Below are 27,489 nucleotides of genomic sequence, written 5' to 3'. Positions count from 1 at the left end.
AAGGTCAACAACACCATCCACCATCGAATTCCCGCCATTCATGGTTTTGATTATTTTATTTAGGAAAGATGTACAATAGAAGAAAATTCAATTTTTTTAATTAGGAAAGATGAAAAGTTCTAGTCATTCATAGTTTGTTTTTTTTTTTTTGATCAGGCAAAGAAAAAATTTCATTATAAAATCAAGGTACCAGAGGTACCGTACGGAACAAAGGAAAACCAATTTAATAAAAGAACAACACAAGAGTAGAGAACTCTAACCCAAAGAGAAAGCAAAACAATAAAAGAGCAGAAAGCTTACATCCTCAGAAGCAGATCAAAAGCGAAGCATCCTAAGCATTAAGTCTCGCCACAGCAATCCAACTTCGAAAATCACTAACCGAAGTCGGCAGCTTGAATGCCATTCTCCATCCCCACAATCTGGATTTGATCTCGGTTATCATTTTCTCTCTACACCACATTTCTTGGCTAAATTTGCATTCGTTCCTTGTTTTCCACACACACCAAATACAACAGATCCACACTCCCAATAGGAAGGTTTTATCCTTCTTATTTCCAAGGTTGGAAAAAGCTATAAGGTGTTCCTTAGCCTTGTGGTGAAGCGCTGCCTGCTGTCCAATCCATGACAAAATCGCCTTCCAAATTTCCTCAGTTTTGGCACATTCAAAAAATAAGTGGTCGATAGATTCAGCTGTCGACTTACATAGGGTACAAATCACCTCCGTACTTGGTATCGCCACTTGTCTTTTTTGGAGATTGTCGCATGTTGCTAGCCTCCCTTTTAAGACCTTCCAAGCGGTCGTGATAGCATTGAAGGGAGCTGGAGCTTTCCAAATGAGCTGCCACTCATTCTTTTCTTTGCTGGGCTTATCTGATCTAGCTTCTGAGCTCATCGCTTTATAGGCCGATTTAACTATAAAGATCCCATTATCCGCGGCTTTCCAACTCCATCTATCTCTTTTGCCTGCAGCCACACGCATATTTTTTATAGAAGAAAAAAGGTTATTGAGCTGATCTAACTCTCTTCCTGACAGCTCTCGATTCCAGGTGAGCTTCCACACCCATTCATTATCCACCCAATCTCCCAAATCTTTAATAAACCCTTCCTGTTTTGTACTAAGATGAAAGAGTCTTGGAAACTTATCCACCAATCTCTTCTCTCCTGCCCAACAATGTTGCCAAAACAGTAGCGATTCACCCTCCCCGACATTCACCACGAGATTCTCCCTCAACCACCGCCCACTCTCCCCCTACTTAAACTCAACACCTTTTTCCACCATCCCGTTCTCGTACCCCTATCCCCTGCAACTCTAAACCCCTCGCCATCCCAATCGATCTCCCCCTGTCTTGCCTTGATCACCCTAGCCCACAGAAGGTCTTTTTCATTTAGAAACCGCCAAATCCATTTAGCAATGAGAGCATTGTTAAACCATTCAAGATTTTTTATTCCCAATCCTCCTGAGCTCAAATCTCTACACAACTCCTCCCACTTAACCCAGTGGATTTTCCTAACCTCAGTCCCTCCCCCCCAAAGAAACTTGCAGCATATGGAACGAATTTCAGACAGTACCCCCTTAGGGGCCTTGGCAAATGACAGTTGATAAATTGGTAAAGAGAGAAGGACCGAGCGAAGTAAAGTTACCCTTCCTGCGAAGGAAATTTTCCTGTGATTCCACCCCTTAATCTTCTTTGTGATCTTGTTTCCCAACTCTTGCCAATCTCGTGTTCTGCTCAAGCTTGCTCCTATCTTGACTCCCAAATATTTAACAGGGAGCTCATCCACTTGGCACCCGAGCAATGCAGCCAGCTCTTCGCACTTGGAGTCCTCTAGACCAACTCCCACCAAACAACTTTTATCGAAATTAACTTTCAATCCTGATAGAAGTTCAAACAATCTGAGTATGCATTTGATTGCCCACACATTTTCCTTCTTCCCATAGGAAACAAACATAGTGTCATCCGCATATTGTAAGTGGGACACCTCAATCCCTTCCCTTCCAATTTTGATTGGCTCCAAAAGTCCTTTGTCGACTGCTCGTTCCACTAAGAGATTCAGCCCTTCTGCCACGATAAGAAACAGAAGCGGAGATAGGGGATCCCCTTGTCTGAGGCCTCTTTCCAACTTGAACTCGCCCGAGGGACTTCCATTAACCAAAACATTGGTTGTTGCTGAATTGAGACATCCGGCAATCCAATTTCTCCATTTTTCTCCGAAATTCATCTTTTCAAGCATTTTGTCGAGGAAATACCAATCCACCGTGTCATAAGCTTTAGCAAAATCAGCTTTGAAAAGTATAGTACCTTTCTTCTTCCTCTTGGCCTCCTCAACACTTTCGTTTAAAGTGACAACTCCATCAAGAATGCATCTGCCTTCAACAAAAGCGCTCTGTCTTTCTGAAATAATGAGATTCATCACCTTTTTCATTCTAAGAGCAAGAACTTTGGCCAACACCTTGTAAAGGCTGTTAATAAGTGAAATGGGCCTGTAGTCTTTTAGCTCCGCCGTTGCAGTTTTCTTCGGTATTAAGACCACAAAGGCGGTGTTACAACCTCTTGTAAGCTTTCCATTAGCGTGAAACTCCTTTAAGACTTTGAGCAGGTCTTTCTTGATGATTTCCCAGCACCTTTTCATAAAAAGAAAATTAAAACCGTCGGGTCCGGGACTCTTCCCACTGTCGCAGTTCCAAACAGCCTCTTTAACCTCTTCTTCCATGAAAGGAAGTTCCAGCCACTCTTTCTGTTCGTTTGTAATTTTCTTTTGCACAAAGTTTTCTGGGATTATGAGACCCAATCTGCTGCAACTTCGAAACTGATTGAAGAAATGTGTTCTGACTATTCTTTTCACCTCGATTGGTTCTTCCACCCAAGAGTCTTCCACGTTGAGACCCGAAATCTCATTCTTTAGTCTTCTTCCTCTTATTGCCTTGTGAAAAAAACTGCTGTTGATATCACCCTCCTTCAGCCACCGATTTCTTGCTTTTTATGCGAGAAAGCTATCTTTATTGATCAGTTGGACGTGAAGGTTCGTTTCTGCTTCTTGCCTCATGAGAATCTCATCCTCCTCCAAACCCAAAATGTCATCAATCGTGTCCCATTTCTGAATTTCATCCCTCAATTTTGAGATATTTTCGCCCACCTGACCAAAGGATGATTTATTCCACTTCTTGAGATCTTCCTTAAGTCTCTTCAGTTTTTCCTTGAAAATATAACAACCCCACCCAGTAATACCATCCCTTCCCCAGGAATCTTTAACCACCTGCTCAAATTCGGGGTGATTCGCCCAAGCATTGAAGAAACGAAAGGGTGTTGGGCCCCAATCCACCACCTTTGTTTCCAAGAGAATCGGGCAGTGGTCAGAAACTGACCTTTGGAGCCCCCTCGCCTTTGTTTGTGGCCATGCAAGCAGCCATTTATCATTCACCAAGAATCTATCAAGTTTTGTTTTACATTGGCCTTGTGGTTGATACCACGTGAACTGTCTGCCTTGCAGTCGAATCTCCACCAGGTTGCTGCTTCTAACAAAGTTATCAAAAGCTTGCACCTCTCTTGATTGGAATTGTACTCCCCTTCCCACCCTTTCTGTGTTATTGCGAATTGAATTGAAATCACCTCCCACACAAACACATGAATCTCTGTTCTGCTCCACCAGTAGGTTGAGTTTATCCCACAGTTCCTCTTTATCTCTGTTGTTTTGAGGAGCATAGATGTTAATCAGGCAACAATCAAGGTTGTTTGTCTTCCATCTGCCATTAATGATCAAAGCTCCATCAATGTCCCATTGACTGGAGCTGGAGAAACTCGCCTCATTCCACATGGTAAGAATACCACCCGATCTTCCCTCAGCTTGACGATAGGCAAATCCAAAATTATCTGATCCCCAAATCAATTTAAGATCCAGATCACTAAATCTGCCCAATTTTGTTTCTTGGATAAAACAACATTCGATTCCTGTTTTCTGGATAAGATCCCTAACTTCTCTCTTTTTTATCTTACTCCCCAGCCCTCTAATATTATAGGAAATCATCTTCATAAGGAAACCAAATTTCTATTCTCCTTGTCCCCAGCGTTTTCTCTATCTCCATCTAACTGCTTAACAATTTCAGATTGTTCCTGTTCACAAGACAGTCCGATTTCCTTCCCAAAATCCCAAATTTTTCTTCCCTCAGACAAAAAAAGAATATCAGTATTCAAACTCACCTCCTCCAGAGCTGGATCTAAGCGGGGTTCTTCCGGTAAAACTCCTTTGGGTGCCTCACTTTGTGGTGGAGAAACCGACGTTCCTTTTCCACTCCCTATTCTGCGCTCTTGCATTTTCTGCTGATTTTTCTTCCCACGTTGCTGGATGAAGCGATTGAGACCCATTTTGATTGGAAATTCACCCCCCACTTTTTTCTTTTGAATCGGTTTAGAACAGCGCTTCCTCCTCATTTGATCGGCTACTTGTTCCTCTGAAAACTCTTGGTCGTATCTCTTCGAAGAGGTGGGCTTACTTTGAGTAAAAAAAGGCCTATTTTCCCCTGAATTAATTGGCCCATCAGCGCTATTTTCACCATTTTCCCCTGAATTAATTGGCCCATCAGCGCCCACCTCCGATGAAATAAAATTGGGCCCGATATTTTCAATTGGGCTATCAGGAGTGTTCTCCACTACCTGTGGGCTCGAAACTGCAGGCTCGTTAGGATAACAGAAGGAGTGTTCTCCACTTCCAGTGTTGGCCCCCTCGCTACTCGTATTTGCCGCACCTAGAGTTCCCAACTTTGTCTTGGAAAAAGAAGACCCTTTCACCCTCTGACTTCCTAAAGATTGTGCCAAAACAATTTTAATGTGATCTTTCTTGGGAGACTGGAAGGTGTTAATGTGATCTTTCTTGGGAGACTGAAAGGTGGCTGCATGCTCTGTGGGAAGCGGCTGGTCTGTCGGATGAATTAAATTTTGGCCGGAATCTCCACTGTTCAGTAATTCTTCCGAATTCCTATCTATCTGGGCGTTCGCCGGAGAATCCGAGTTTTGTATTTCCTCCTCCATCTCAACCTCCGACTCTTCTTCAGAATCCGAATCAATGTTCACATCCTGGTCGTTCACTTTTCCTACTAACACATGGTCTTCAATTTCCTCCACTCGGATTTTAAAATGAGCTCCGTCAATATTGCATTCAAAAGTAGAAATTTCGAAAGAAATTAAAGTACATAATTTGGTGCCTAGGATGTCCTATTATCAATTTGGTGCGTTCTTAGTTCTTACTGATGTTCTTTTTAGAATTGAAGACTTTTGCTAAAAAATTCAAAAATAATGGAAACGTAGGAATATGCGTTATTCCTAATATATGGAATTTTTTAATTCAATAAGTATTATGTAATGATTTTATGGAACAATGTCTTTATATGTCTATAATCTATATAAAAATTTTGTGCTCCACATTTTTTTGTTTTTTTATTTTTATAAATTACATAAGTAAATAAATAAATTTAAAGACCGCGCGATGGAAGACTCGAACCCAGGACCTCAGGTCTTGTGCTCCATAATTTTAATTAGCTATAAAATCATGAGGCACTCTCCTGTACAACCGGTTGCACCGTGCAATTGATTTCTGAATGACACTATTTCAACATACAAATGACACTTGAGTAGTGTCATTCGAAAATGTTCAAGTGCCATTTTCCGAATAAAGTAGTGTCATTCTGGCAACCAGTTGCACGGTATTTGTGAAAAATCATTAGTTCGAAGAATAAGTTCTTCCACGTCAGCTTTTATAGCCAACGAACAACTATTTCACGCAAAAGTCTTGGTCGTTCGTTGACGTAAACGTAGTCCATCATTGAAGAAAGGCTCCCGACGATAGATGAAGGGACTTTGAGTGAAATATTGACACCGATTGTTGGGTTTTTTCTCAATCATCCATAAATTCTTATTCATAAATTTAGATAGTTAATTATCCTCATCCACTGAGATGATTATTATGCTCATAATTCATGCAGAATTCGAAGATTTGTCGTGAGTACTTATTACGTTTTTCCTTCCTCTCATTAAAATAGTTATCTTTTGAGTTTTACACAAACTAGGAAAAGTCAATAATGTTATACGGGCGTTATAGTATATGTGTAGGTCGGATCAGTTCCATACACTGACCCAAATCCTCTCTCATGTCCCATTACATAAAAATGATACTCCCTCCGTCCATCAAAAATATGTCACTTTACTTTCGGTACGGGTTTTAATAAAATGTGAGTGAAGTTGGTAGTGGAGTAAGGGTCCCACTTTAAATGTGAGTGGAATAATGTGGACCCTACTACTAAAAATGGATGTGGCATATTTTTTGTGGACGGACGAAAAAAGAAATTTTGGCATATTTTTGGTGGACGGAGGAGGGAGTACTTTATTTTGAATAAAAGTGACACTACTTATAATATAAGTAACCTTGCAATCAAAATAAAAGTGAGTTTTTATAAATAAAAGTAACAATTCTTATAAATAAAAATAACAACGGAATAAAAGTAATAGAGTAGTATTCTAAATAAAAGTGAACTTTAAAAGTGACAGTTGCAAAAGTGAAGTGTTAATGAATAAAAGTGATAGTTAGTTCCAACACATAAAAACAAATGAGTCAACAGGATAATTTTGGATCAAATCAGATCGGACCCGTGCCTGAATCGGGTCTGACCCATGCACACCATAGGACCACATGTACAAGAGACAAACCTTTACGAAATAATCTATAATATTTTCTAAAAACATACTAATATTAGGGGAGGGCTAAAATAAAAACACTTCTTAAAATATAAAATATAAACAATTTTCAGCCCTTAGATCATCAAGATCTACGGTTGATTTGTAACCTTGTTGGATGAATTCGTGGTCCTGGGTTCGAATCTGAAAGGTAGCAAAAATTTATTTTTCACAATTCGTAACCATGTTGGATAAAATTCGTACATTAAAAAACGTTTATATTTATATTTTAAGAAGTGTTTTCACTGTAGCCCTCCCCTCTATGGCTATATCTATATATGTCTATATATATGCAATTGTTTTGCTGCCTTATTTGTTGAATTACTTGTGAATTACTTCTATTTATTGCACGATTTATTTGTCCAGATAGAAAATTAGTCTAGAAACTTAAGAGAGAAACAATATTTGTCAATTTATTTATGCTTTATGGTAAAGTACTAGAGTTTTAATGCCCTTATTATGTAAAAAAAAAAAAGGTTTAATGCCTTTATAAATGCATGGGCTAGACTAATTTTCATCAATCATATTTTGGTCATATTTTGCTACCGAAATCAATTTACCCTCAAACTAATGCTAAATTGCTAATATGGTTGTCGAATTTGGGCCACATCGATTTTTCAGGTGGTCATGTCATTTTCAATTTGGAGATAAACCAATTTTGATCACAATTCAATTAAAGTAATTTATCGACATAATCTTTAAAGTGGTATGCAAAACTAGACTTTGACTAAAGTTTTGATAATTTACAAATCACTATCCCAATTATAAATACTAGTATGTTTTAGAAAATTGGCTTTGGTTCAAATTGAAACCTTAATTTTTTGGCTCAACTTGAAACCAAACCGAAGGGTTGGGTTAGATTTATCTTTTGGGATTAGGTTTAAATTTGCTTATGTAATTTCTAACATCTAACAAACAAATTTGTCAATTTCAAACTAAAGAAGGCATATTTGATTTGATTTAACCAAATGCTAGTAATTTTCTCCAATAGAGAGCAACAATTTGAAATTAAAGAAGCAATAATTACACCTAAAGTCAGCCGTAATAATATAAGGCCATGCTAACGTGACAAGTCGACTTAAGTCGCATCTCCTAAAGAAAAATAAGCAGAAGGATCACTTATGAATGACTGTAAATGTACAACTCAAATCTGGTAAAGCTCTCACATCTGTGATATCAAAATCTTCTACTACGCTCTCACAAGATATTAATTCCTTAGTTGCTAACTGCTGCACAAACAGTACAATATTTAGCACCATATGTTTCTGCAACATCTTTGGGGATGAAAAGAACATGTTTCTGCAGCAGGTAAAAACAAGTGTGTAGATTAAACATCTTATGCAATGGAGATAAAAAATAGTAATAAAGATAGTTGGATGTTTAAAGGGACAGGTTTGTTGAAGCAGATTGAGTTACAACAATATCTGTTCTGTCCAAAGCCGAGAGAATCAAGCAAAGAGAGCTTGTTTCCATAATACAAGTCAAATAATCATGACACCTATACATGAAAATATTTTTCATAGTATACACCTAAAATTCTGGAAATACAAGGAAAAATCTTGATATCACTCTTACTCTACCAGGCATAATTAGGGTCTCCACAGATACCTTCTTCTCGGTGCAAGGTACTGGAATCCATTTACAAGGCTAACCCAACAAGCTTGCAAAATCTACACACCAAAACTACATCGACGTTTTTATGCTTGTATAACGATAAGTTTCAAGTTTCTCACCTTCATTTAGAGATTTACAATGCTTGCTGTCAGCTGGCCCCTGATTGTAGCATCGGGAAGAAACTCCAGCTATTCCGAGGGCCTGTTTCCTCCCTTACAACTTCCTCACTGGTCCACCACTCACAGTCGACAGCGGATTTCTCCGACACTTCTCCTTTTGGATTGTTAAAGTTGAACTCTTTGCTTGAACCCAGTGAGATAGTACGCTGTTTCTGATGGAAATCCTCTCCTTCCCCTTCTGGAGGCACCCCTGGGAACTTCATTTGCAGTATCCCTATTCAACTGTTCTCTGAAACTATCTGCATTCTTGGTTTCTGAAACCTTCTTATTTGTTTCATCTGCTGCTGCCTCTTGTAGATCTGCTGATGCATTTCTATGAGACAGGGCTGGCTCCCTCACGACACAAGTAGGAATGTCTTCACCGAACAGTTCAAAGGAGACTCTATGATCAACTATAAGATCATCATTTTGAGATTTATGGTCTGAGTTGGCAAGTGAGGCCACTTCGTAGATTTGGTTCTCCAGAAGGTTGCCATCTCGTGATGAAGGTTCCCCACCATTAGGCGTCAAAGCTCCAGAGCCTAGCCTCGAGCCCCAACCATTCGGGGTTAACGACCCAGAACCAACTCTTGAATCCCACTTATAATTTGGAAAGTGTTCATAGCCCAGAAATTTGGGAGCTTCCCCCACCCGAAATTCCATAATAGGCCGTTTATCAGGGAAGGGCGATGAGGTTCCAGAAGTGGACATTGCTGAGCCTGGTGACTTAACATGACCACCAGGGCTTCCTGGATACTGATAAGGTTGGAATTCATACTGGGACAAGTTGTATTTCAGGTTGGTGCCACTGTTTCTTCGATTTCGTGCAAGTGATGATGATAAAAGCTGGGCAAAGGGAACTTCTGGTGAAGAAGGTGTTGTCATTTGTACTGATTCGGGAGGTGGAGTAAAACAGGCAGTTGATGGTTCAGTGGTGAAGGTAGAAAACACAGGCGGTGATACTAATTGAGTCTCATGAGCATAAGGACCGATCGAAAACATCGGTGCAGTTCCACCAGTAGAGTGAGCATGAACTGAAAGGGACGCAAGCGACAGTAAACCAGCTGGTGACTGAGTGGCAGAGGGGGGGTCCGATTGCAGAAAGGAAGCAGGAGAAGAGGGAGGAGCTATGAAGGGCATTACAAGGGTGGAAGGGCGGCTCCAACTTTCATGAAACAGGAGCTGCAACCCCGGGTGCAGCTGGTTCAGAAACAAGAACAGCATGACCAATTCGTTTGCTATGTTTGTAAGAACCAAAACACCAGTAGATGCTCCAACAACTTCCCCATCTTCTTTTCTGAAGTCAAACAAATGCAAGCATGATCAGTTATTGCATCTGCTATTTTTCAACTTTTTAGTAGCTAAAAAAAGAGTAGTTGGAAAAAGATATAAACCATGCCAATAGAAACATCAACAACTATTGAAACTCTGAAAATAAAACAAAGCTACTAACACAAAACAATTACAGCCACAAAAGAGTAAATATTAAAGAAAATCAAGATTTTGAAATCTTAACTAATTCCTCCAGTGTAAGCAACAGAGGAAAAACTAAATTGTTAGCATTATTATAAAACTTTGTTGCTTCCCAGTCTGCTTTCCTTAAGAGTAATTCATACACTGAAGCTGTCTTCCAACTTTTCCAAGGTGCACCTGCTATGTCCATCTCCCCACTCGCCATTTGTTACCATTTTCAATGTAGAATGCCTGCATGAAACTTCACATATTCAGTAGCTCGTTATTTGGCTATCTATATTTCTCCAGATTCTCTCTTCAATGCCATGCTTTGACCTCCCTAAGGGACATTCTCCGGGAGATGCACCTTCCGAGAATGACTCAAGTCTGACATATGCTCTTTTACCTTGTACATTGTAGAAAATCCTTCAGACACCCTTATCTCTCCATTCTTGTACTATTATTTTTCTCTAGCCAGGTTGATCTATAAGATACCTTCACCTTGCTGTTTGGCACAAAAAGGCTGTGGTGTCCATGAGAAGATGATTAAATTAAGACATCATATCAAAAAGCAGGCTAAAATTGTTCCTCGGCTCCGATCCCTATAATAATTCTTCAAGAGTTTTCCATGTAAAGAACCTTCCAGAAGTTGGGCAACCCTTGTGCTTCAAGAGACCATGAACTGAGTTTATTTCGAGTCACAAAGAAGTACATTTCAATAGCTATTGAGCTGGAGAAGTATAGGGAAATGATGCATTACAATACCAAATCACAAGTCTTTCCAATCTGAGTTCTGCAAGATTTTGTGAGGGAAAACCCGCCGTCCGATCTCTCTGATAAAATTTCTAACATTTATTGATGGTATCGTTATGGAGTATCATGGACATCAGTCACACATAATTCACAGCTCAAAGACATATGTAGAAATTTCTGAAAATACAACCACTATTTGTAATTTTCAAATTAAGGTCAAATTTAGCTGCCACTTTACTCTTTAACTCGAGGGAGAAAGCCTATATCCTCTATCCTCCTTTTTAGAGTTAGATTTCTTCCAATTATAGCGCAAACTTTGCTACTACAACAAAAGTAATCTCCATCATTATATCAAAAAAGATTCAATTTACATATCATTCGATCTAAAAGATTAAAAATACCATCAAATCTAATTATAGAAGAACATCACGACGAAGCTTTAGCAACCAAATTGTCGATCAACAAAAGGGAAAAATCAACAACAAAAAAATCGAATCCGAGAATCACACACCAAGACAATTCAGTGAGCAGTTGAAGCGATTGAGAACACAAAAGACACACATGACACACCTGAACCGTGGATGGTTGAACTCTGCTTTCAGCGGTAACAATTGCAGTCGCAGCAGCATTTACTGTTTCGACGCTGTTGTGTACGCTGGTCATGGTAATTCTCAGGCGTCTCGACGGCGAGACGTCAGATTCCGGCGATTTGAAAGCGCGTTGATGCTGGACCCCGGTGGGTTTCGTCGGAAGTCAATCAAAGAGAGGGGTGTGAAGCAAAGCAAGATCACATGGCATATTTCAAGAGGCTCAGACACAAACACAAACAAACCAAGAAACGGCGACTTTATAAACAATTACTCCCTCCGTCTCGTCTGCTTTTTTTTCACCATATCATATTAATGTAAAGGTGATTTAACCATAAATTACGTTGTCTATAATAAAATTGAAATCATAAACTTGCGTTGTCTATTTTAGAAAAGATAAAATATATTTGAAGATATTTTATATTAAATCAAGTAAAGGAGAGAAATGAGAATGTAAAGCTGAAATAAAAATTTTATTAAGAAAAAAAAATCCATCCAAAGCCAAAATAAAATCAAGCACCCGTAAGAAACCACGGGTAACTGAAAACAAACAAGCCAAGACTAAGAGAAGATTTTTAGAGGGTCGTCCTCGTCCAAAGAGTCTTCGTTGTCCAACATATCTCCCCATCTTTTAGAAACCACGGCCGACATAGATCGAGCTGCGTCGGAAGAAGAATGAATCACAAAATTTTGCAGAATCGCACCTCTAGTCTGAGCATGTTGCACTTCAAGAACTCCACAGGCAACGAAGTGTCGAGAACTGCGCCCTGCAAAACGGCACGAACAACACGGCCTGTTGCTTTTTGGATCGTACTCATATCCGAAGACATACCATTCTTGATTATACGCCGAAGTCGGTGCTTTATGGAGACATCAGAAACTTCCCTTTCTTGGTAGCACCCTTCGGACGCCCTCGGCCTCGAGTTATGGGGGGGTCTGCATCATCACCTTTCCTAGCGTCACAAGAGCCAGATCTGGACTGCTACAGTGCGTCGGGGTGACAATATCAATCTGCGTATCAGGCACAGTAGAATTAGTAGCCGTCGGCTATCGGGGTGGGTCCATATCTTTGACAACAAAGGCCAGCTTGTCCATAATATCCACTCTCTCTAGACTAGAAAGAGTAGAAAATGAATTGTGCTGAGCAATATCTGTAGGCTGAGACCCCGACCGGCAATTAACTATCGGATAGGTGTTGTTCCTCGCAGTCCTCGCATGAGATGGGAGGACATCCATCTCCGTCATCCCAAAGAGATGGGGTGGCAGTGGTAGTAACGGGGATATCTTCCTCAATAGGGACAATCATCATGTTGACGTGACCGGCTTGAGCGTTCGTGTCTGGGGGACTAGCAGCCTTCCGAGCCGAGACACGACGCCAACCATCTCTAGAAGACAAGGAAGGCTTCCCTTTAGCGCCCTCGACTGAAGGATCCTTGGTGTCATCCGTCTCAGGATTAGAGCTCTTGCAAGTGCTAGTAGCATGGCCAACAATATTGCACGATCGACAGAAATACGGTAGATTTTCATAACCAAACTCGATAGCAAAAATAATATCCCCACGCTTGACATCTAGAATATCAGGCACATCAGCAGATACATCCATCCTCAACCAAAATACGAGTAAACTGACCAACAACAGCATTAGCAGAAATCCTATCAATAATAATAGGATTACCAATATGACGAGCAATACCAGAAATGAGAATGTAAAGAATAGTTCTCTTTTAACATGGAGTATTATATAGCACTTCCTCATGTCCTTTAAAAGTTAAAACATCTTGTTCTTTTTCTTTTTTTTCGGTATGTCCTTAAAATATATTTTTAATTTAACTTTAAAAACAATTCTATTAATTTTTATCCTTACAATTTTTACTTTTTATGAGACTCATTCTTCACTCTTCAAATACACAACAAACTTTTATTAAAATTTGTGTCACACTCCCTCAAAAAGTTGTTTGAGGAATGGAGGGAATATAATTTATGAGTGATAATTATAGGTGTTTGTTAGGCCGTCTAGATAATGTTATATGTTGAGTGTCAAGAAATGAAATAAAACATTTTAAGTGGAACAGTCCAAATAAAAAGGTACTCCATTTGTTCCATCTAAAATGTTTTGTTTCTTTTGAGCACAAGTATTAAAGTGTAGGTGATTTATGTATAAAGTAAATTGTTTATAGTAAAGTTTATTAGATAAATGACTTTTTGAGAGTATTTATATATCAAATTGAGTAAGAGATAACACATAGAGTAATTTTTTGATGGCATACTTTGTAATTTATGAGTTATGTTGAATATATTGGTTACTTGTTAAGCGTCCTAAAATAAAATAAACCATTTTAGATGGCAAGTCAAATATGAAAGTAAAACTATTGAAGTGAAACAAAAAGAGTAATATAGTGGAAGTGAGACATAAAAAGTACCTTTAATCATTTTCTACCATTTTGCTTATTTATATTCTTACGAAGGAATTATGGTACAAAAATATACGAATTTTGAAAAAAGATTGTAATTTCATCTGAAGCTTTTAATTAAATAAAAAAAATACATAAATTTATATTTTAGTTATAATTTTCACTTGAATTTGATTTCCGGCGAAATTAGAGCTTAGTTGACAGTTGGAAGTTCATCCTGATGTTGGTCTAATTTCTTATAATGATGAGTATTTAGAAGCCTAGAGGTCTAAGGAGGCAAAAATTAATATATTTGACTTAATTTTGACTACCAACTAAGCTATCATTTCGTCGAAAATTAAACTTAAATGAAAATTGCAACTAAAATACAAATTCATATGTTTTTTGACTTAATTGAAAGTTCAGGTGAAAATTACAATTTTTTTTTTCAAAGTTCGTGTATATGGCTATGACCCCTTTTATAGATAATCCTATTTTTTGCGTTTGTTTTATATTAAGGAGGCGTATGATTTGAGTGATAAGGGATTATTGATAAAATAATTCGCCTTATCAAGTGTTTGGTTTGCATGATTGTCCGTGATTAATAATTCAGTCCGCATCTAATCGTCCAAATGAGTGATTGTTTATCCCCAAAATTGGGTGAATTATTTCATCACCCCTCTAATCATAACAATCTTATCTATTTCATCCATCAAACTGAACTCCTCTTATATATCGTTAGGTTTAAAGCACAAATTAAGTTCGAGATAAATTTCCAATATGAGATTTCACCATGCCTAAAATTTGAGCTTCATATATATAGTCTTATTTTAGACTTATCTTATCATATCCTATATGTATTGGTATGTTATGCAAATACGTGATATGACGTTTAATAAAAACAAAAAAAACATAAGTAAGCTGGGCTTCTCCTCTAATCAATAGATTGAGGGTTCGAGTCACCTACAAAATTAGAGTGTGAGTGTGTTTTTTTTTCTTTGAGTGTAACAATTTTTTTATTTTAAAAAAGGTAAGATAATTTTTTATATTTAAATTTTAATTAAAAAAAGACTTGAGTTGTAGATGATTACTCAGAGTCGTTACATTTGAATTTAGGTACTAATCCATTAAACATTTAAACTCTTGATTGGTAAGATCTCAATTCCACTTGAATATTAAATGTTAATTCTTTGGTATTTACCATCTTAGAAAAAACAGATCAAATGTTAATTCTTTGGTATTTACCATCTTTAGAAAAAAAACGAAGATTACTTATAATCTTTCCGTCTCATTTATTTTGAGATTTTTTTTTTTTTTGGACGTTCCCACCTACAAAAATTTTGCTCTTTATTCACTTTTTAATTTTTTTCACTTACGCATAAAATACTACTTTTTTTTAAGATGTGTAATGAATTAAGTCACATTTAAAAAACTAAGTAAGATCAGCTCAGCATATAAAAAATTTGTAAAAAATCACATTTCAAACTTAAAAAATTTAATCTTAAAAATTCTCACATCACCGCTAAACCAAACTCAAAATAACTGGTCAAGGTGACTTCCAATTAACATCTGCATTCCACCCAACAAGGCATATTTTTAATAAAAAAAATTACGTTTGTGCATGTGGTGCGTGTGATATTTTATGGTTTGAGGAAAAGGGTGGGAGAGTAGCATTTATTTATTCATGTATTTAAATTTAATCAAAGTAAAGATGGTAAGGTTCTCTTTATGTGGCTGTTATTTTGTAATTATGCGAGTTGGTGGGGTCGAATAAAGATTAGAGAACTAATTAGGATATGGGGCTTTACGGTGCTTTGTGGATAGTGCGAGGTTCGAAAAGCAAAAAAAAAAAGAATCGAAATTTGACAAAATGGCCCTCCTAGCGTCTTGGTATTTTATGGTGCCATATTACGGCGCCGCGCAGGATAAGAATATGAATTGGCTATTAATGGCAAAACTGACGCCAGGTGGAGGAGGGTGCGCAGTTAATGTGGCGTATGTTTGGTTGAGTGCGCCCACCCCGTTACAATTTTAATTTCCATGTCACGTGACCTTCGTGATATTGGGTATTGGTTTGGTTGCTTTATGTCAAACTCATAAAAATAAAAACTAATTGCACCTACATTATTCAATTTTTAACATTTTTTTTTATTTTACAAATTAACTTTTAAAATTTATATTCTTTTTGTCCTATTAAACATGACTCATGTTCGACTAAAATAACTCATTTATATAATGAACAATATTTAACTTTTAAAAAGTTGTGAACTCTATCATTTTTATCTAATTTACATATTTATTCTTAATTTTCGTGTTGGAAAAAAATGAGTCATGTTTTGTGGGATAGATGGAGTATTAAATTACTTAATTATTATATTTTCTAATTATGCATACTCGATCATTTTTCGATCAAACTTTATGCTCAAATGACCGTCTAAAATTATACTCCATTCGTTCCTCAAACATCTTTCTTTCTTTCTATTTTACTTTGTCCTCAAAGCATCTTTTTAACCTATTTTTGTAAACAATTTCTAATATTACTGTTATAATCTTCACTTTTTGCGGGACTCATTTTTCACTCATCAAATACACAACTTTCGTTAAAACCTGTGTCACCTTCCTTAGGAAAATATTTAAGGGATGAATGGAGTATATGTTTAAATTGGTTGATTACTAAAACAACATCGATTTCAGCATATTAAAGCGATGTAGTTTGCATTTATAGTAAACATCTAAATAAATTATGGCATTAAATCGGAAGAAACCGAGAGAATTTAAGTTAACAAAGAAAGCGAGAGGAGATAAAGCAACAAGAAGGAATTCAAGAAATCGATTTTAGAGTACATAAAACTTTCCACCACTTTAAAATATGCAACTCTAAGCCCACTCCCAATTAGGCTAATCCGGACGGTTACTATTTATGTGTTGATGAGATTTCGGCTTTCAAAAGTGGGGTTTAACAGTTAAAACTCTATCACGTGTATTTTACCTTGGATGACCTTGGAAGCCCTCTGCCACGTGTCACGTTTTTGGTGCGCCGCATGGACAAAATGTGTGGTCCATAATATACTACATACTAGTATTTGTATATATATCATAGTCCAAACTTGATCAAGAAACGCTAGTGTAGACTTATTTTTGGAATTCTCTTCGTGAAGAAAAAATGTCAGGAAAAGGTAATATGCAATTATCCTGATTCTTTCTTGATTCAGTGCTACGTAGATAACTGAAACAAGCGGGTTGGATCGGGTCTGGATCGATCAGGTTTTGAATCTGAGCGAATCGGATTTAGAATCAAAACTGAAACCGTTACTTGGTAGTTCAACGAGTAATTAACAATTTCATATCAGTCCGGATAAAATCTACCTATTGACGTCCATATCTACAGCCCGTAAAATTGAACTACTTATTGGACTTTCAGATGCTATGATCTCTAATGGACTAAAATCATCATTAGGTCGATTTATGAGGTTTGAATGATATTTTAACTCAAATTTGGTTTAAAATTATCACTAATTCAAATTATGGGCATACGATTGTATTTGATCACTAATTTAATATAGTATGCTAATTTCAAATTATAAACCACATAATCATAATAAGTAATTATGTAAAAAAAAGAAAAGTAAAAGGAAGTAATTATGAAGGATAACTATGTATCCGGAACACTTTGAAATGAAATATTGAGCGAATAACATATTAGGTCTAACTTTCAAAACAAGGAAGAAATTAAATGTAAAACATGGACAAAATGGGGGGCATAATGGACAAAACATGGAGCAATAAATTTGGTTTATGTAATTAGGAAATATCTGTATTCGATGTGAGCTTGGAAACTTCATATGATTATAAGAGGGAGGAGGGGGCTTTTCGTCAACAATAATGCTTTTGGATAAAATATACTTTCTCCGTCCACGAAATGAGTACTCATTTCCCTTTTTAGCAAATGTACCTCACACATCTCTTTAATTAATACACTCAAAAAGTGGGACCCTTAAACTATTTACACTACACTCCATACATTTCTTAAAACCTGTGTCGTCCACAAATGGGTACTCATTTCGTGGACGGAGGGAGTAGTTAAATATTTTATAAATAAATTTATTTAAAAATTTTGATTCAAATTTTTTTTAGCTAATTTTATTGTTTTCTTCATATTGTAATATATTTTTTTTATAAATTTTAAATAACTTTTTTTTTCTTAAAGTATAAAAACTACAAAAAAAATCAAATAATTGTTGATTTTTTTTAAAAAAAAACTACAATATGGACAAAATAATAAAACTAACTACATTCTTTTCAACATTGAACAAAAAAATTTAAATAAATATATATTTTTTTTAAATAACTTTTTTTATTCAAACAAATTTTGTCCAATTAACACTGCTCTTTAGTCAAAGGCATTCACGCGTGGGATTTGGTGCCATCTACAGAGAGAGGGCGCTTTAGGGTTTAGGCCTCGTGTGATAGAAAATGACGTACACTTTTTCCTCAATACTTTCCCTTAGTTTAACAACTTTTGCACGGGTGGTTCCCTCTCCACATTATCCCTTTCCCCCTTTGATAAAGATATCACAACTTCCCCCTCTCCATTCTCTTTCACCTTTTTTTTTCTTCTTCTTAACTTTTCTTTCTAAATCATTCTCATCTAGAATGACCTCATTTTTAATCATTTATGAACATCGTGCACAATTGTAAATATTAGAGAATTACTGCCTCCGTCCCACGAATCTTAACACGTTTCTAAATATAGTAATAATTATTATATTTTCTCTTACTTTATCACATTTTCTCTTCTATTTTATCACTTTATTACTTTATTTCTCCTATTTTATTACATTCTTTCTCCTAATTTATCACTTTTATACTTTATTACCTACATACTTAAAACACTAATTTACAACTCCTTAATTCTCGTGCCAAAACCAAACATGTTAAGATTCCTGCAACGGATGGAGTATAATATAACGACAATGACATCATTTTTTGTTGCATTTTCAGAAACACTTATGCTTTTAACAGTTTCATTTCTATTAATTTTTCCTTTGACATGGATTCGTATAAACATATAGCTAGATTGATTACGGTATCATTCAGTTTATATATTATATATTTGAAATTGATTGGAGGCATTAATAATTTCTTCCTCATAATCTTATATATGATCTTGACATATATATCTCACATTCTCACTATATATTAACATCTTAATAAGTCGAAATATCGTATTTTCCTTATTCTGTGCTTTAAGCAGTCTCTCCTCCTTTTTATTTGGAGTATTATAAAGGCTGACTCTTTCTTGTCAGGAAAATAAATATATATATATATATATATATATATATATATATATATATATATATAGGAATGGGATCATATAGATCCCTATGCTTATAATAGATCCGTAGATCCAAATCTAAACCACACATTTATGACATGTGGCGTATCAAGATGGTGACACGTGGCAAGGAGTTTCCAAGCATTTCAAGGTAAAATATGGAGAGGGGTAAAATTGGAATGTAATTTTCGGATTTAATAATTAAAAAAATATATATATATTTTTTAGATTTTCTCAATATAGATATATTTTAGATGCATATAGTTTCCCACGAAGATGCATAAAGTTTTCACATGAAATGCATAACTTTGAACAGAAAATTGCATTTGATTTTTACAGTTTTGGTATTTTCACCACCCCACCCCGCACCACCCCCCAACCCACCCCACACCACCCCCCAACCCTCCCCATTATCCACCCCCCAAAATAGTCATGTTTCACATGCATATAAAATCAAACAAAAGTGCATAAAGATTTTACATAAAAATACATTAAATTATACAAAAAATGCATTTTATTTTAATAAATCTGGTATTTTCGCCACCCCACCCCTGCCCCACCCCCCAACCCCCACCCCACCCCCCACCCAATTTTTTTTTTTTTTTAAAATTGATTTTCTGACCACTGACCCCCCACCCCCCCCACCATTTTTTTTTTCAAAACTGATTTTCTGATTGTTGAGTCGCTGACCCACCCACCCCCCCCCCCCCGCACCCCCCACCCACCCATCCCCCCAAATTTTTTTGTATTTTTTATTTTTTTAAAAACTGATTTTCTGACCGTTAACCCCCCACCCACCCTCCAGCCCAAAAAAATTATATTTTTTCAAAAAATGTAATGCATTTTTGTGTGAAAGTATATGCATTTTTGTGTGAAAGTATATGCATTTCTGTGCGAAAGTATATGCATTTATGTGCGAAAGTATATGCATGTAAAACATGTAATTTTTTATGCATGTAAAAATCAATTTTTGAAAAAAAAAATTGGGGGGTGGGGTGGGGGGTGGGTGAGTGGGGGGTCAGTGGTAAGAAAATCAGTTTTTGAGAAAATAAAAAAATAATAAAAAAAAAATTGGTGGGTGGGTGGGTGGGGGGGTAGGGGTGGGTCAGTGGTCAGAAAATCAGTTTAAAAAAAAATTGGGGGGGGGGGGTAGGGGGTGGGTGGGGTGGGGTTCAGGGGTGTGGGGGGTGGGGTGAAATCTTATGCATTTTTATATGAAACTTTATGCATTTTTATATGAAAGTTCATGCATTCTCGTATGAAACTTTATGCATCTAAAATATACATATTTTGAGAAAATCTATTTTTTTTTAATTCGAAAATTACATTCCAATTTTACTCCTCTCCAGATTTTGCCTTGAAATGCCTTGCCACGTGTCACCATCTTGATGCGCCACATGTCATAAATGTGTGGTCTAAATTTGGATCTACGGATCTATTATAAGCATAGGGATCCACATGAACCCAACCCTATATATATATATATATATATATATATATATATATATATATATAGGGTGCGGTTATAGTGAGAACCACAATTATCGTGAGAACATAAGAACCAATAAAATTACTGCATCTGCTATACAAATTAATGCATCCGCTATTAAATTTAATGCATCCGAAAAAAATAATTTTTTTGCTCCCTTCAGGATTCGAACCCAGCACCTGCATCCATCCACCAAGATGATGCATCCACCGTAGATCTTGATGATCGAATGGCTTAAAATGGTTCTCCGTTCTTATTTTATTAGTGGTTTTTATTTGAACCTCTCCCTATATATATATATATATATATATATATATATATATTAAATTGTAGAAAATGTAATTGCTTGTTTGTTTGAGAATTAGTGCTCTAAGTTTTTTCTTAAAAAATAAAATAAAAAAGAATTTAGTGTCCTAAAATAGATTGGATCACATTACGATCGATTAAGTCTGATTTTTTAAAAAATTACACGTACGTTATCGTATCATTTGAAGGACACATGAACTTAGATTATTTACTGTCCTGACATTTATTCAAATTCAATCTAATTTATTTTTTAATAAAATATTTATTTATCTCTCATACACATAAATAACCCACAACCTAATGTAATTTCTACTCCTATTAGTAACACCAACTCAACCTACATATTTAACTGTGAGTGGCAAATTTCTTCAAAATGTTTTCAATCCAGTACTCATCTTGAAGAGTCCTATAAGCTTCTCCATTGTGAAGTTAATCAATATTTAATAAGAATTTGTATATTATTTTAATATTTTTTCATACAAAAAATTACTATAATTAAATTTTATTTACAAAAAATCTGAAAAATTATTCAAAAAATGCCACATGCACAATAAGAATAAAAAGTTCATGATGACCACAGGGGTAGATAATGTGTTGGGTTATATTTTTCTCGTGACTTTGTAATTACATATTTTTTAATAAATTAAAGTAAATAAAAAAATTTAAATATCGGAGGATAATGAACTCAAACCCAGAACTTTATACCATGGACATTAACTATCTATTATTAGACCAAACCACTATGCTAACACATTTTCTATTACTACTATTTTGTTCCTTCTTAGGTGACCCGTTATAGTTGATCTTAGGTATTGGTTTTTTAACCAAGTAAATGATAAGTATTTATCTAGGAGTATAGTTATATCTGTGTTGCTTGTCTAACTAAGTCACTGTTTTGCTTCATTTATTGTTTATTTTATCTATATTCATTTTTATTTAGGGACATTTATTTTGGTAGATTAACTTTCGTAGATAAAAATAGTAAGAATAATCACTTGTTTATTTTTTTTAAGTCAATTTTTTGTTTACTTTGAAATATTTAAAGTTTGAGATGTCCGAAAGTCCTTAATTATTTATATCATTTAAATTAGTTTTGTTTGATTTATATTCTATTATAAATTATGGTTGAAAAAATCTTATTTTTTAAGATAAAATACTCAATCATGTTAAAGTAAACGTCCCCTTACGCTTTATCTCAATTAGTGTATCTCCCGCGCTATGCGCGGTGATTGTGATCTTAGACTCGCATAAATTGTGTATATATTTTATATTTTCTTCGTTCATAAAAAATACTCCTAGAAAAAAGATGATATAAATTTTAGTAAAAATGGTAGTGTATTGTGAATGAATAAAGGATCACACTTAGAAAGTAGTATAAATAATGATAATTAATTATATTGTGAGTGCAAACTTTCGAAAATATATTGAGACTAATTTTTGTGGACGTCCTATAATGACAAAAATAGACTGTTTTTGTGGGCGTAGAGAGTAATTATCAGTATAATCTAAAAAAATTACTTTTAATATCAAATTTATTATTTGCAACTTGATCTAATATTTTAATATAACCAACGTAATTTATGCAAAAATATAATATTTGTTTATATATAGATATAGTATCACTTATATGATAAGTTGCTAATGATATAAACCATATTAACAACTACTTTCAAATACAAAATTATAATTAATAGTCAAATCAAGTAATATATATATATATATATATATATATATATATAAGGAAAAATAAAAAAATAAAAAGTTATTTCATTCAAATAATATGTTGAATCATAACAAATTCAATTCAATAATATTGTATTAATATATATTAATATAACACTTATGCAATGCACACTGATTATATATTTAAAATAATAATGTAAAATAAAATAAGAACCATATATAGATACATTATTATAAAAAATTAAACTATATTTTGTAATTTTGTTTTATTAATAAATTTTATACATTAAATAAATCTAATGCATAATATAATAATCAAAATATCATAAGTAAAATAATATAGAAAACATTTATTTTGTTGATGAATTTATTTATTTCAGATTCAATACATAGTAAATTAAATGATTTTCCACATTCTTTCATTTAAGATGCATCTATAATTCAAGATGAAATCCCGCAATATATAAATTAAATAAAATAACATTTATTTAGTTGATATAATTATTTATTTTATATTTATATTTTTATTTTTAACATTATAATTCAAGTTATTGATTAAGTTTGTTTAGAGATATAATAATCCTAAAAAGTTAAAAACAATTTGATACCAATAGTATATCATTAAGAAAGAAAAAAATTGATGATGCGGTTTCCATAACCATAACTCCACGATTGTTGCTGAATTAGTTTTATAATTTGTCATTCAAATTCCAATTATACCCTTCTAATTGAATTTATTTACATTTACTTTGCTTTTTATATATATAAAGATTCATTAAACCAATCAATTTGACTTGAAATACATGATATCCAGTTCAAGGCGTCAATTGCAAACCTTTTAAGGCAAGGAAGTTTATACCTTCAGTTTGATTGTAATTCTTTATTCGATCGTCACGGTTAATAATTCTATAATTTGTGGAGGATTGCCTTCTATAACTGTCGGCTTGTCTGAATGCTATTGCAAATTTAGTCAACATAACCGTTTCTTTTATATATACATATATATATATGGTTGGGTTCATGTGGATTCCTATGCTTATAATAGATCCGTAGATCCAAATCTAGACCACACATTTATGACATGTGGCGCATCAAGATGGTGACACGTGGCAAGGCATTTCAAGGCAAAATCTGGAGAGGGGTAAAATTGGAATGTAATTTTCGAAATTTAAAAAAAATAAATAAATTTTATCAAAATAGATATATTTTAGATGCATAAAGTTTCATATGAGAATGCATGAACTTTCATATAAAAATGCATAAAGTTTCATATAAAAATGCATAAGATTTCACCCCACCCCAACCCAACCCCACCCCCCACACCACTGAACCCCTGAACCCCACCCACCCCCCCACCCCCCCAAAATTTTTTGTTTTTTTTTTTTGTTTTTTTAAAAATCGATTTTCTGACCACTGACCCACCCCTACCCCCCACCCACCCACCAATTTTTTTTTTCTCAAAAACTGATTTTCTTACCACTGACCCCCCACCCCCCAATTTTTTTTTTTTTGAAAAACTGATTTTTACATGCATAAAAAAATTACATGTTTTACATGCATATACTTTCGCACAGAAATGCATATACTTTCACACAAAAATGCATTACATTTTTTGGAAAAATATAATTTTTTTGGGCTGGAGGGTGGGTGGGGGGTTAGCGGTCAGAAAATCAGTTTTTAAAAAAATAAAAATAAAAAATTTGGGGGGGGGGGTGGGTGGGTCAGCGACTCAACAATCAGAAAATCAGTTTTGAAAAAAAAAAAAATTGGGGTGGGGGGTGGGGGTGGGTGGGGGGTCCGTGGTCAGAAAATCAGTTAAAAAAAAAAAAAATTGGGTGGGGGGTGGGGCAGGGGTGGGGTGGCGAAAATACCAGATTTATTAAAATGAAATGCATTTTTTGTATAATTTAATGCATTTTTATGTAAAATCTTTATGCACTTGATTTTATATGCATGTGAAACATGACTATTTTGGGGGGTGGTAATGGGGAGGGTTGGGGGGTGTGGGGTGGGGTGGGGTGGGTTGGGGGTGGTGCGGGGTGGGGTGGTGAAAATACCAAAACTGTAAAAATCAAATGCATTTTTCTGTTCAAAGTTATGCATTTCATGTGAAAACTTTGTGCATCTTCGTGGGAAACTATATGCATCTAAAATATATCTATTTTGAGAAAATCTAAAAAAAAATATATATTTTTAATTATTAAATCCGAAAATTACATTCCAATTTTACCCCTCTCCATATTTTGCCTTGAAATGCTTGGAAACTCCTTGCCACGTGTCACCATCTTGATGCGCAACATGTCATAAATGTATGGTCTAGATTTGGATCTACGGATCTATTATAAGCATAGGGATCTATATGATCACATTCCTATTCCTATATATATATATAATTGCATGCATAATCATAAAGTTGCGTGTTGAAGAAAAAGGAAAAAGATTAAGAGAGAGAAGAAATTGGTTGTAGTCTGTAGACTATAGTGACTTGTTTAGAGCGCTTTCTATTCATATATTTTACTTTATTAAACTTTCTACATAGGTTTCATGATCCTTTTTGCTAATAACTGCGATTGCCTTTTTATCCAACCTTTTTCACCCCCACGAACTGCACTAGTAATCATCATCTCTTTTTAGGCCCATCTCAAGAATTCCAAAGAAAATATTTTTAACAAAAAGTCATAGCCTTATATACATGTAGATGTAGATAAAAAAGAATTATGAAGGAAAAGAAGAAGAAAAATAAATAAGTAAATATTGGTGGGACCCAAGAAGACGTGCTTCCACTGAGACATCTCACAAACTGACCATCTTATGGGGTGGCTTGTGGCCCCACAAGACGAAAGTTTAACCAGCATACCACATGTTCAAGTAGGTAGTGCTTCATCTCTAATTATTCTTTTCTCTTTTATAATTATCAATTTCAAATATTATATAGTTGGGGATACTTGTTTGGTTGCTCGTAAGTGCCAACACAACAATATCATATTCGATAAGATCTGAAAAATACGTTGGGGGAGAAATTTGACTTTTAAGCATTCTTTTATTTTTTATTTTTTAGTCTCTTAGGGCCTGAGCCCATGAAGCATCTACCTCTATTATACTCATTTAATATGGGCTTCACTATGTGAAAGTTAAAGTTTTATTTTGTTTTAATTATATATTTAAGTATTACTATTAGATTTAGGTCACGAACAAGATCTGTATTTTGAATATTGCGAATTTTTTTTTCGTGCACAACAGCACGAGTAAGAATATCTCAATATGACAATATCCATCACTCATTTCTCTTACTAGCTATAAAAGTTTCCTTTTCTAAAAAAAAAAGTTTCCCTTTTCATATAGTTTAGAAGATCTATTTAATGTTAATGAAAAAATAATGGCGTACAACACTTCTTCTGTTTTATTTTTTGTAGGGTATCTTCGCCTAGCCAGGGTTCATCACTTGGTTCCCGAACCTCCTGTCTTCCCCACACGTACTCAAGTACTTTGGATCTTCGTCTTCTTCTTCTCCTCTGCAGACAACGACTTTGCTGCTCTGGAAGACTCGGCTTCGCTGCTCTGACCCTCGACTTCGCTGCGCTGGCCTTTGTCGACTCCTCTGCTCTGGCACTCGTCGACTCCGCTGCTCTGGATCCACTTCGCTGCTCTGCACAAACAAGGAAGAAAGCAAGCAAGTAAAAGGAACAACAGGAGACCAAAAGGAAGAGAGAAACAAGAAATCAGAGGAAACTCGAGTTTGGGAAAAATGTGTCCTCGGGACACTTTGGCTCAGATTTTTCCCACAGTAAGATCGGCTCTTCCAGCAGCTCAATGATCACGGTTCAAAAGGGAACAGGAGAAACAGATCAGCACCCCAATCCCGATTGCACAGCCACCAGCAGCAGGAATCCGATGGACAGGATTCCGATGGCTTGCACACCCACAAAGTATCACTAAACCAGGAAACCGATGGACAGGAATCCGGTGATACAAGCACTCAATCGAAGCGAAGTTCACACCCACAGTCACCAATCAGGAAACCACGAACAGGAATCCGGCGACACTACAAGAAGGAATAGCAGAGCCTTCTGAGTCAAACAGTGTGTGAAACTTCCTTGCAATTGAAAGACTTGCAGCAGGGATAAAAAGGAGTGGAGGTCATTCGGAAGGAGGGTGGAGCATTGAAGTCGGAGGTGGGGATCGAGGAGACGGGCGGCGAAAAAGGTGAAGCGGCGCAGGTAAGTGAGGATGAGGGGAGTAAATCTGAAGGGCAGTGGGCTTAGGGTTTGGGAATGGGCCGGGTAGCAGAATTGGGCTAGGGAAGAGTATTGGGCCAGAGGAGTTAATGATAATTGGGCCAACTCTCCACATTCCACCTTTGGCACAATAATCATTAAGTCACCAGGGAAGAGCCTGCCTTTGATTTGAGCTTATCATCACAGCCATTTTTACTATTATCCTATCATAAAGACAAGACAATAGAGGGTGAGAAAAATATTATACATATTAATCTCAGTCTCAACACCAGAGACCAACCCAAAGGGAAATCACCACATTCTCAAACTGAAAGGTTATCATTGAAGACTCAACAGACCACACACAAAACACAACAGAACACACACATGCAAAAGAGGAAGGCAGACACAGAGCAAAACACAAAACACAAGAGAGACAAGAAAAACAACCAGAACAAGAAAGAGAAGAGCAACAGACACAGAGACCAGAGCAAGGCTCAACAAACAACAAAGAAAAGGAAATAAAAGAGACAAGCAGCCACAGAGGCTGAACTTGCCACACACAAACACAGAGACTAAATTTTTAACCATGATCTAAGTTAAAGGTTTTCTACTTTTCTTGCAGTAATTCAGTTTTGCAACTGGAGCAAATATTCCATTCTAATTTATGCCTTTCCTTTTAGTAAAGCCCTTGGCAACAAGTCTTGTCTTATATCTCACATTATCAGTTTCATGCTTGTCTTTAAGCAACAATTTGCACCCAATAACAGAGCATTCAGTAGGCTG

General features: G+C 35.6%; 1 pseudogene; it reads right to left on the bottom strand.

The window, feature by feature from the left end:
- Positions 1-8,099: 8,099 nt before the first annotated feature.
- On the bottom strand, positions 8,100-11,587 carry LOC130993459 (uncharacterized; annotated as a pseudogene).
- Between the last annotated feature and the right edge of the window lie 15,902 nt (positions 11,588-27,489).

Source organism: Salvia miltiorrhiza, chromosome 7 (genome assembly GCF_028751815.1).
Source record: "Salvia miltiorrhiza cultivar Shanhuang (shh) chromosome 7, IMPLAD_Smil_shh, whole genome shotgun sequence".
In the NCBI taxonomy this organism is placed as follows: Eukaryota; Viridiplantae; Streptophyta; class Magnoliopsida; order Lamiales; family Lamiaceae; genus Salvia; species Salvia miltiorrhiza.
This window is presented reverse-complemented; position numbering and strand designations above follow the sequence as displayed.